The 11,776-nt window shown below is 34.7% G+C and overlaps 1 pseudogene; it reads left to right on the top strand.

Annotated features, from left to right (window-relative positions):
- The first annotated feature begins 1,896 nt into the window (after positions 1–1,896).
- On the top strand, positions 1,897–2,457 carry LOC145682130 (protein D3 pseudogene; annotated as a pseudogene).
- The last annotated feature ends 9,319 nt before the right edge of the window (positions 2,458–11,776 follow it).

The raw sequence follows: 11,776 nt of genomic DNA, 5'->3' as shown, positions 1-11,776 counted from the left end.
CCATTTTATGGATAATAAGCTTATCACCTGAAATTTCTTTCCCTTGACTAACTCAAGTACTACTTTGATTCATTGTGCAAAATTCAATAAGCGAGTAAAGATTGCTTCATAACTAGAAACGACGAATGGGTCAATGAACTTAACATTTATCATCATCTGGGCTGGGTCTAGGTTACTTCGACTGCTGCATTTAACTGGATCCAGGTCAGAGTTGTATGGGTAGACATGAGTCTTGCAATAAATCAGTTCAAACTCGGTTCTCAGGTAATAGAACGGGAGTATAAAGAACCTCTTGTACCTACTTAAGTTTCTTTACTATATTTCGATGATTATCCTGTATTTCTTAGTCTCTACCTCTTGTTTTCCTCTCTTTTATCTTCTTGTGTCTTCACCATAGACCATTCAATACACCTTTCCTGTAACATTTTCTTCTTGTCTTTTACTACCTCCGACATAATATATTTCCATCAGAAGACCTTTCTAATCCTCTTTCTTCCTTCTATTTCTTGTTGTTCTTCTTCTTCCTCTGCTTCCTTCACCTTCCCCTTAAGGTCCCTATATCTCTCTCTTTCAGTCTTTTTCTATTTTAATTAAAACTGAAGGGAAGTTGTGAATGGGAGTTGTCGCCATATGCGCAGTCAATAAGTTTAGTTCGTTTTCATCTTCGCAAGTCCGATTTTGAATAACCATTGAAGAAATACATATAAATATTAAATTTAGCAATTAACTTACTTCATGTTATTAAATTAAGATACCCGATGGTAGAGTATTCAGAAGTTTTAAACTGGCGACCACTGCGACTGTCTTCTCCGTCGTCTTGTTTCAATGTCAGTACAGAAATGCATCTTCTCCACTACAGCAAAGTATTGCGCAAAGATCTGGTGCCTATGACGAAACTCAGTAAGTTTTGTACCAAGCTCATTGCTGAAGTCTATATCCTAGAAGTTCGGATGCTTGTTTAGACAAATTTAAGTTATTATTAAATCATCCAAGTCTTCCTGCTGCTGTACTAAATGTATCTCACTGTCAATGTGCTTAAGCATGGTTCGGATCCTTGACGTAGAAGCCGCTGGCTCCGATGAAATATCAGGTCCAGGTTCTTTGGTCTTCTTTAGCAGGTATTAAGATGGAAGTAATGTAAAGATGTCATTCTTCAATATCGAAAGGAGATTTAATACTATGCCAAACGTTTTTCTCCTTAATGTTATGGAAAACCTATAATTCTTGCATTTCAATTAATTGTAATGCTGCACATTAAACAGTCACCTTACATGTGAACAATAATTGGAAATTATTAAATATAATTTAGATTTATGTCCAAAATCGAAAACTCAAAAATACAACTATGATCCACATATAATTGACGTACGTAGCTCCAGTAACATAAACTGATAATACATCTACTTTCTATCTATACACTCTGGAAGTAGAATAAAATAAGAAAGATTACAAGAAGGTATATTTAAAAATACTTTGAAATTAAGATAAGGGAAAATACATTATCTTATTCTTCCGTAAGTTTTTCATATGCTTGACTAAAGTGTTATTAAGTATTTTGTGCTAATGAGCAAGATAGCACAGTGGTAGAGCGCTCACCTCTGGTGCGAGTTCTAGTTATCCGAAGCCATGTGAGTTTGTGGTAGATAACATCAGGTCCGTGAGTTTTCTCGGGATTCTCCCGTTGCGTGACTTTCTCATTCCAACAGTTGTTTCATATTCATTTACATTCATAAATCATCTCTTCTCCTTTAGCCTAAAAGTCACACTCGTGGCTACCAGATTTCACTTTTTCATTTTGTTTTATGTTAAGTTACTAACAAATGTATTTAAGAGTTTTTTTACTGAAGAATTTTCTTTCCAGCCGAAAGAAATTCCAAGAGATTGATGCGACTGAATATGTATGGTGTAGTTCCTGATGTAATTGATTTTGTGCCAAAGGATGTAGTAGAAGTTGTTTACGGTGAAAAGATTGTTGACTTTGGAAATGAATTGACTCCAACACAGGTGAAAAATCCTCCAACATCAGTGTGGTGGCCAATAGAAAATGACAGCTTTTACACTCTTTGCATGACAGATCCTGATGCTCCAAGTCGTCAGGAACCTACAGATCGAGAGTGGCATCATTGGCTTGTTGTAAATATTCCGGGTACAGACATATCGAAAGGAGAAACTTTATCACAGTACATTGGGTCTGGTCCCCCAGAGGGAACTGGTTTACATCGATATGTGTTTGTTGTTTATAAGCAGCCAATTAAATTGCAATTTATTGAACCTTTTCTGACAAATAGATCTGTTCAGAATCGTGGTGGATTCAGTATCAGAAGATTTGCTAAAAAGAATAATCTTGGTTATCATATTGCAGCAAACTTTTTCCAGGCACAATGGGATAAATATGTACCAGAACTCTACAAGCAACTAGGAGGTAAGGGAAAAGAACTCATTAACTTTAAAGCTTAAGTGTTGTTACGGAATCATTATGAATAACACAATTATATTTAACAACATTGTCGTAATATTATAGTGGATGAATTTGAACCCTTGAGAATCATTAAAATACTAGTTTAAAATATCATAAAATGAAAAGAATTGCAGATTTTTTCTCTGTTATGATAGAAACTCATTTGGGTTATGCAGTATATTTAAAAAGCTCTCCGCGCTTTTCTAGTGGCTAGCACGTATGTACGTGGTCCCAGATTTGATGCCCGGTGGGAGAGCAAATAATAATAATAATAATAATAATAATAATAATAATAATAATAATAATAATAATAATAATAATAATAATAATTTTACAATTATTCACTTTCATTAATCATCTGTATCCTTTAGCCTTGTGACGTTAAACTAAATATTAAATTTAATTACCCTTTCCAGCCCGTTGATAATAATGTTACAAATTGTATCATTACTCCTAAGTTACAACTATGGAACTTTTGAACCTTTTTAACAGAATTATCTTAACACATAAATGATATGGGTAAAAAATAAATAGGGTGCTCTTGTTATTTATGTATTTTTTTGTTTTATGTGTACGGAAATATACAGTTTTAAGTTTTGTTACAACTGTCATTGCTCATAAGTTACAACTATGACACTCTTGAAGCTTCTTTTTATAGAATTATTTTATCACATATATGATATGTTTGAAAAATAAAAAGTGTGCTTTTGGTATTTTTGCAATTATTATTATTATTATTATTATTATTATTATTATTATTATTATTATTATTATTATTATTATTATTATTATTATTATTATTATTGTTGTTGTTTTAAACGTACAGAAATATACAGATTTACTGTTGTTAACAGATAATGCCTTTCTTCTGAAGTAGTGATAGACAATTCCGGAATTTTTACTTTCCGGAATCCGGAAAGTAAAATCGGAAAAATTCTGATTTCGGAAAAATCTGGAATTCAGAAAAATTCCGAAAATTGAAATTTCTGATTTCGGAATATTTTGCTATCCCTACTCTGAAGGGACAACTGCCACACTTTTTCAAATAATAATCTTAGTAAATATTAGGACCGCTTAAAAATAGAACTGGTGTAATGTGTAGTTTTGGTATTACCATAATGTTATATTTCTGTACTTTAACTATGACCTTCAACTTTTTTCCCAATTGTACCATCGCTTACAACTATCAAACTTTTGTAACTTTATTTTTATAAGATTAGTTTCCATTTACTAGGCATGATTAAATAATAAAAAGGAATACCTTTTTCGTAATAATCTTGCGGAAAATATAGGCCTAGCAATGTAAGGGGTTGAGTGACTATTACAAATCTTATCAACAAAAATAAGAAATAATAAAATAATATAAATAGATGAAAACAATAAACATACATGCCAGTAATACTTCTTAGAATTACATAGATTTACATACAAAATTTTCTGTCCTATATTTCACAGCTCATTCTTTTCACTGATGATATGATGTTTTCCTTCAATTTTGCTTACAGTTGCGTAGTCCGGGCTGACTGGCTCGTAAGAGATGAAACAAGAACTTCCCAGATTGATATTTTTAAAAGATACATAACAAAAGTCTTCATTTTCTGGCCAATAGAATATATAAGGCCCAGAGCGATTCATGATTTGCACTCTGACGTACAAAAATAATAACTACAAAAATACCAAGAGCACTCTTTTTATACTTTAACCATATCATGTATGTGCTAAAATGATCTTATAAAAAGGATTCAAGAGTTTCACACTTGTAATTTACTAGCAATGACACAATTTGTAAGAAAACTTAAAACACTATATTTCCGTACATGTAAAATACAATATATATATTAATTACAAAAAATACCAAAAGCACCTTTCTTATTTTTTAACCTATCATGTATGTGCTGAGCTGTTCTATTAAAAAAGTTTCAAAAGTTTCATAGTTGTAACTTACCACCAATGACACAATTTGTAACAAAACTTAAAATCGTATATTTCCATACATTTAAATACCAATAATAATAATAATAATAATAATAATAATAATAATAATAATAATAATAATAATAATAATAATAATAATAATAATAATAATAATAATAATATTAATAATAATAATAATAATAATAATAATAATAATAATAATAATAATAATAATAATTACAAAAATACCAAAAGCACCCTTTTTATTTTTTTTAACCATATCATGTATGTGCTAAGATGATTCTATTTAAAATGTTTCAAAAGTTTCATAGTTGTAACATACGAGGAATGACACAATTTGTAACAAAACTTTAAACTGTATATTTCCGTACATAAAAAATAATAATTACAAAAATAAAAAAGAACACAATCTTTATCTTTTAACCATACCATGTACATGTTAAGATAAATTTACAAAAAAAAGTTTCAAAAGTTTCATAGTTGTAACTTTCGAGCAATGACACAATTTGTGAAAACCCTATAATTTTTTGTATGACCATTGATGCTTGACAGTGTAATCTTTTGCAAGGTTACTGAAGATCTGCTGAAAGAGCAAAAATTAAGCTTCACAACTGGATGAGCCCAATAACTTCAAAAATAAGGATGTTATAGTCATTTAGTTCCATGATGCTGAGGCAAAATTCACATTTTTCAAAAAAAAAAAAAAAAAAATCCCGGTCTATTTCTCATCCAAAAATTCGGAAAAAATAATTTAGCATAATCTTAATGGTATTTACGTATGAAAAAAATTTGAAGAGAATCTGAGACATTGAAGCACAGTGCTCTAGGTGATTTCCATGGAATGACCCGTATGAAACTTATACAGGAACAAAGATGTAAGTGTTAAGATAGGTTAAGAACTGACGGAATAGAGTACAATTGGAAGGGGAGTTTGACAAGGATGCTGCCTCTCTCGAACACTATTTTATGTCTATCTAGAAGAGACAGTGAAAAATAGCCTATATGATGATGGCGCATTTCGGTAGGAGGTAGAATGATTAGATGCATAAGATTTGCAGATGATATGGCGCTTGTTGCAGAATCTGAAAAGAAAATCAATAAAATGTTAGAAAAATGAGGTAGGGCTTTGAAGATTATGCGATGAAAATAAATGTTAGAAAGACAAAGGCCATGGTGATTGGAACCAAGAGGTCTGTGTCAAATATAAAAATGGGAGGGGAGCAAATAGAGCAGCTGAATAGTTTTCGATATCTGGATAGTATTCTTAGTAATGACATGAAGTGCGAACGTGAAATAAAAGCAAAGGATAGGAATGGCGAAAGAAGCCTTCAGGAGGAAGAAAAGTGTGGTTTGTGGAACCTCGAATAGAGTTGAAAACAAAACTCATAAAATGCTTCTTGTGGAATGTTGTACTGTATGGGGCGGAAACGTGGACATTACGTAAAAGTGCTGAAAATTGACTGGAAGCCTACAAAATATGCATGTGGAGAAAAATTGAAAGAATTAGTTGTCAAGCGGAAAACGAACGAGAGAGTGTTAGAAATGGTGGGGGAGAAAACAACACGTTTAGATAATAAGAAAAGGAAGAGAAATTGGTTGGGACATTGCCTAAGAAAAAAAATATATACCATGAGGGACGTCCTAGAGAGTATGGCGGAGGGGAAGAGAGGGAGGGGGCGAAGGAGACTACAATTAATGGATGATATAAAAACAGAAGGATCATACCTGAAAGTGAAGAGGTTAGCGGAGGACCGTGGAGCATGGAAGGTTCTCAGCTGCGGCAAGTGAACTGCCAATAAGGGCGGAATACCTATGATGATGATGATTACTCTCCTTATACTTGATTAATTGCAACTCTCAACAATAGGGTTATTTCTGCAAGTGAGAGAAGTGCACATACCAAATTTCATCAATATCGGTTAAATTTTACGAGAGCTGTCGTGAAACAGACGGAGGAACAGATGGAGAGAGAAACATAGAAATACCAAACGAATCGAATAGTATGAATTTTGGGTCTCTAGGCTAAGTGACGTCTTGACCTTTATGCCGTTGTTCAAACTAAAGACAGCAAAACTCAACGATTTCTGGTTTCAATATTCATCACAATAGAGTAAAAATGGTAATAAATAACAAGAAGCATTCGCGTAGCCTTATGCAGTTCACAATAATAGATAAACCACGAAATATTGCGCATTATTTACTGTTTCTTAAGATATTTAATAAAATTTTAAAAGTATTATATTACCGTGTCGTATATTTCCTTAATTTTCTTTCCTGTAACATTACAGTCACCAGAATATTTCTTTATATTTTAAGTAGACTCCCCTTGCTTCCCCTTGAGTTCCATCATCATACCATGTTTGCAACTCCGGATCTTGGATTTTTGGGGTATTTTTTAGACTTTCAGTCAAGCAACTACTGCATCATCACTATTTATCCTAGAATCATGGTCCATACCTTGTTCTATTCAGAATGAAGCAGGAGTTCAAATGGTACCACTTACATGCCTATACCATTAACCAGGAGAGAGAAAAATGATGTTAAAGGGAAAATTTCGGGGGCGGGGAACATTTTTCCACACTTTGAGCCCCTCTGGAACGACCCTGTGTGAACGTAGAGATCTCAAAAAGAATCTGAAAACTACTACTCGGTAGGCTGAATGTGTATGCCAAATTTCAAGATTCTATCTTGAATAGTAAGGGCGGGGGAAATTTTATCAAGAATCCCCACAATGCCCCAAATTACCTCAAAAGACCCTGATCTCAGGTAAAAAGTTACCTCAGACATCCCTATTTACTTTAGGATTATAATCCGCCAATCATTCTCTTCAGAATAAAATTGCCTTTCATTCGGTACCATTCACATGTCTCCATCATGTATCTAAGGCGGGAAAATCCCAAAGAAATTGCTTTTTTTTTTGTAAAAATATCCCTTTTTCAACTTTTGCCCCTCTGGACCCCCCTATTTAATGCAGAGATCTGAAAAAAATCTGTTAAATGCTACTCGGTGGACTGAATGTTTGTACAAAATTTCAATCTTCTACGTGCAAAAGTAAGCCCGCAAAAAAATTACACCGACAATACCCCATATTCCCCTATACAGAAGGATATTTTGATAAAAATTCCCTGAGACATCCCTAATTAGTCTAGGATCGTAGTTCGCCCATCATTCTCTTCAGAATAGAACTGCCTTTCAGACGGTATGACTCACGTGTCTCCATCATGTATCTGAGGCGGGAAAATCCCGAAGAAAGGGATTTTCGGGTTAAAATACCCCCTTTTTCCAACTTTTTGCCCCTCTGGACACCCCTGTTTTAACGCAAAGATCTGACAAATCTGACAAATACTACTAGATGGACTGGATGTTTGTGCACAATTTCAATCTTCTAGGTACAAAAGTAAGCCCGCCAAAAAAATATATATCGACAATGTCCCAAATTCCCGTATACAGAAGGATATATTGTAAAAAAAATCCCTGAGACATCCCTAATTACCCTAGGATCATGGTTGCACATCATTATCTTCACAATAGAACTGCCTTTCAAACGGTACCATTTACGTGTCACCATCATGTATTTGAGGCGTAAAAATATAGAAAAAGGAATTTTTTGGTAAGAAAATATTCCTTTTTTTTCACCTCTTTCCCCCCTGGACCCCCTTTCTGCTAACGCAGAAATCTGAAAAAATCTGGTAAATATTACTCGGTGGACTGAATGTCTGTCCAAAATTTCTATCTTCTACGTGTAAAAATAAGCCCGCCAAAAAGTAATGAACATAAGCTTAATAAAAGAAAACATATTGTTAAAGTTATGACGTCATTAGCACCTATGTCTCGACGCAGGAAGGTGTGAAACCATACGTAACGTCTTCTACAATGCCTCTGGACTTGAAAAACAAAAACAAACAAACAAAAAAAATACCCGCACGAAAAAGATCAAATAGGAGAGTTATAACGCAATGTACCATGAAACACCCGTATGGTACAAATTGTACCATAAGATCCCGAAAAGGATATAACAAGAAGCATTACCGTAGCCTTATGCAGTTCACAATAGTAGATAAACCACGAAATATTGCGCATTTTTTACTGCTTCTTAAGATAGGCCTATTTAATAATATTTTAAGAGTATGATATTACAGTGTCGTATATTTCCTTAATTTTCTTTCCTGTAACATTACAGTCACCAGAAGATTTCTTTATATTTTAAGTAGACTCCGCTGGCTTCCCCTTGCGTTCCATCATCATACCATGTTTGCAACAGGACTGCAAACGTATCGAGTACTTTGTGTGTAGTACAGAAGAGTTGCGGGGGGTCAGCGGAGCGGAAGAACTGTGGTCTCCAGACGTTCAAAAGAAGATTTGAACATGCAGTGTTGACAGTTGTTGACTAATTTCCAGTAATGTGACATTTTAAACAGTATCAAAGAATAAACTTTAGCAATTGAAAATAGAAGCATACAGTAGTATGTAACTCATTCTCTTAATCAGTTATATCCTCATTTCTTTCTGCTTCAATTTCTAATAAAAGTAAACTAATGAAACAAACAAAATTACAGCTTTCCGATGTCGTAACGAGAAGAATAGGAGGATGAAAAATTTAGAACTCTTCTCCAGAGATTTTCCCTCAATTTTTTTTAAAAAATTATTTAATACATCTATGATTTATTTTTTAGGATATGGTTTTCCTGCCTAGATATAGGGCCTACTGAAAGTTTATAAGAAAAAATTACTTTTGAAAACAAACAATACTTTGTAATGTTACTGTAATGGTAAAATCTTAACTTCTGTACTGTGAAAGCCTGAAGGAAATTTTGGAGCTGATTTTCATATTTTAACTTTCTTCTTTAACACATGCAAAATAGAAAAATGATTATTGCTATATGATGTAACATACTTTCAGCTGTGTTGAAAAGATTGCTAAAGTGCTTTAGATTGATGTATTTTGCAACGCCAGCATGATATTATTCACATTCCGTTTCAGTTATAGGTATTACGTATTTTACGTTTCATTCATCATTTAAAAAGAGCAATGCAGATCATGTTGTAATTATACAAGGAAGAGTATTCTGGTTCCAAAAATGTGTACTACTAACGTTAAAATTTACAAAGAATTTCTGTTTGCAAAAGTACTATCCAGTGAATACATTGAAAATGAGACAAGTGATTGTTAACATAATTCTACCTCCTTTGAACCTGTGATCATATTTGGAAAGCAAAACAATTGAACACTGAAGACTGATAACATCTTTTGCTCTAGTTGACCACACTAATGATTATTTTAGTAGTGAACTCTATGTAATAACTATGAAAACACTAGGTTCAAAAATGAAGCAGTGGTAAATATAATGCTTAGTGATAAAGTAGAGCTTCTACTTAAGAAAAGTATATTGCATGTATAAAAGTGTCCAAGCAAGTTCTTTCGCTTTTTCACCCACCACCTTCGAACATCGATATGTTACCTAAGACATACCTGAAAAATCAAAAATAGTCCTCATCAGTATCGACGACCTTCTGTCAACGTTCTGGAAGTCCATGGATTCCATCGCCGTAGAGCTTGGCGGACCGTGAGGCGAAGAAGATATCAAGTGCATTTTTCAACTCTACTAAGAATTTGAACATGCGTCCTCTAAGGTGGTTGTCCAAGGTATTGAATAGTTGATAATCGGGCGGTGCAACGTCCGGGTAGTGTGACAGATCCAACAGTGTTTCCCACCCAAGGCGTAGGATGGTGTCCCGGGTCATTATAGCCACTTGGGGCTTAAACTTGTCTTGTAACAGAGGGACCCCTTTGTGATTCAGAAGTACTGTCTCGAGAGTTTTAAGCTTTTTTCAACATGGTTCAACTGCCACAACACAGCTGCATTGATGCTCTGACCAGCTGGTAGCAGTTCCTGATGCACGATGCCGAGAGCTGTCCACCAAATACGCAGAGGGACCTTGTTCTGGTGCAGTGCTGGTTTCGGCGGTTTTGGAATCGGTTCATGGGACGCTAACGAGTAATGACGGCTCCGTGAATTTTCGTACAGGACCCACTTCTCATCACATGTCAACACCCTGTCCAAAAATTGCTCCCTCCTCAGAGGAGACAGCAAAGAAATACAGGTGTCTGCTCATGTTGCCTTCTGAACAGGTGTCAAATCATGTGATAAACATTGACCCAACTTTTAGTGCTTCCCAAGTTGATGGAGGTGCTGTCGAATGATTTCTCCACTAAGACTGAATTATACTCCCAGTTCCCCTCATGTCAGACCACTGTTCATCTCAATTGCAGAATGAAGATAATCATTTTGTACATGTGTTGTCTTCCGGCGCGTGGTGTATCTTCGAGTGTTTCATCACCATCCTTAAACTTGTTAAATCACCGTTGCATTGTCCGCGTAATCACAACACCCTCACCAAAGGGCTGGCATATCTTCCTTCCCGCTGCAGCGGCGTTTGGCCCCAGTTTAAACTCGTACCCCATGCACGCCTTTATGATGCTCTGCGGAGGTCCTATGTTCACTTTGTCCTTACGCAAGTTCACGGTATAACTGGACTGCCACAACTAGCTAGTATGTTGGATATACCCACAACTACAACAGACCTTCGCCTTATCTCCACTCGCATTCAACTCACGGTGTAAGGACCAATTGAACACAAACCTCCACAAAAATCGATAGACCTTTTTTGGTTATCTTTATACAATGTAATATTGTGTACCCGTGCTAAACTGAGTGGAACAAATTTACAATTGCAATGCAGAGTGTGAAAAATTTTGATGAAGCGTGTAACAAGATAAGCGTATCTCTGAAATAATACTACTTTTAAGAATGTATAGTCATGTTGTATTATCTGTCAGGAAAGTAAATGTACACCTGTTTTTTGAGTCTGGCATTCCTCCCTCCATCCATGGAGAGTATGCGAATTAAATCAATCAAATGTTTACTGAGGGACAAGAAGAAAAGTCTAATCTGAATAAGACATTGCAGAGGGACACAAGCTGTGAATACGAATAGTGCATAGTGTAAACAAAGGACGACACCGAAACGGAAAGCCAGAAACAGCTGCTAAACGGAGAAAATAGAGTAAAAATTGTCGAAGTGGGAAACATAAAATACAAATACAACAAATATGCCAAAAACTAAGCGGTCATCCAGTAACGATCTTGGTGTAGTGGTTAAGACGGTAGATTACAAATCCAAAGAACGGCGGTTCGAATCTGTAAACTGACCGTGGAATGAAAACCGTAGAAAATAGAATGATTTTTAAAAAATTACAATTATGAACACAAGTTAGTGAAGGAAACAATGACAGTCAATGAAAGGAAGATGATCCGAGGTCGGATTTCGAGAAATAACTTGATAATGAGATGAAAACATAATTTTATAAAAGGAATGGTTATAT

Source organism: Thermobia domestica, chromosome 3 (genome assembly GCF_964235325.1).
Source record: "Thermobia domestica chromosome 3, izTheDome1.hap1.1, whole genome shotgun sequence".
Classification (NCBI taxonomy): domain Eukaryota; kingdom Metazoa; phylum Arthropoda; class Insecta; order Zygentoma; family Lepismatidae; genus Thermobia; species Thermobia domestica.
This window is presented reverse-complemented; position numbering and strand designations above follow the sequence as displayed.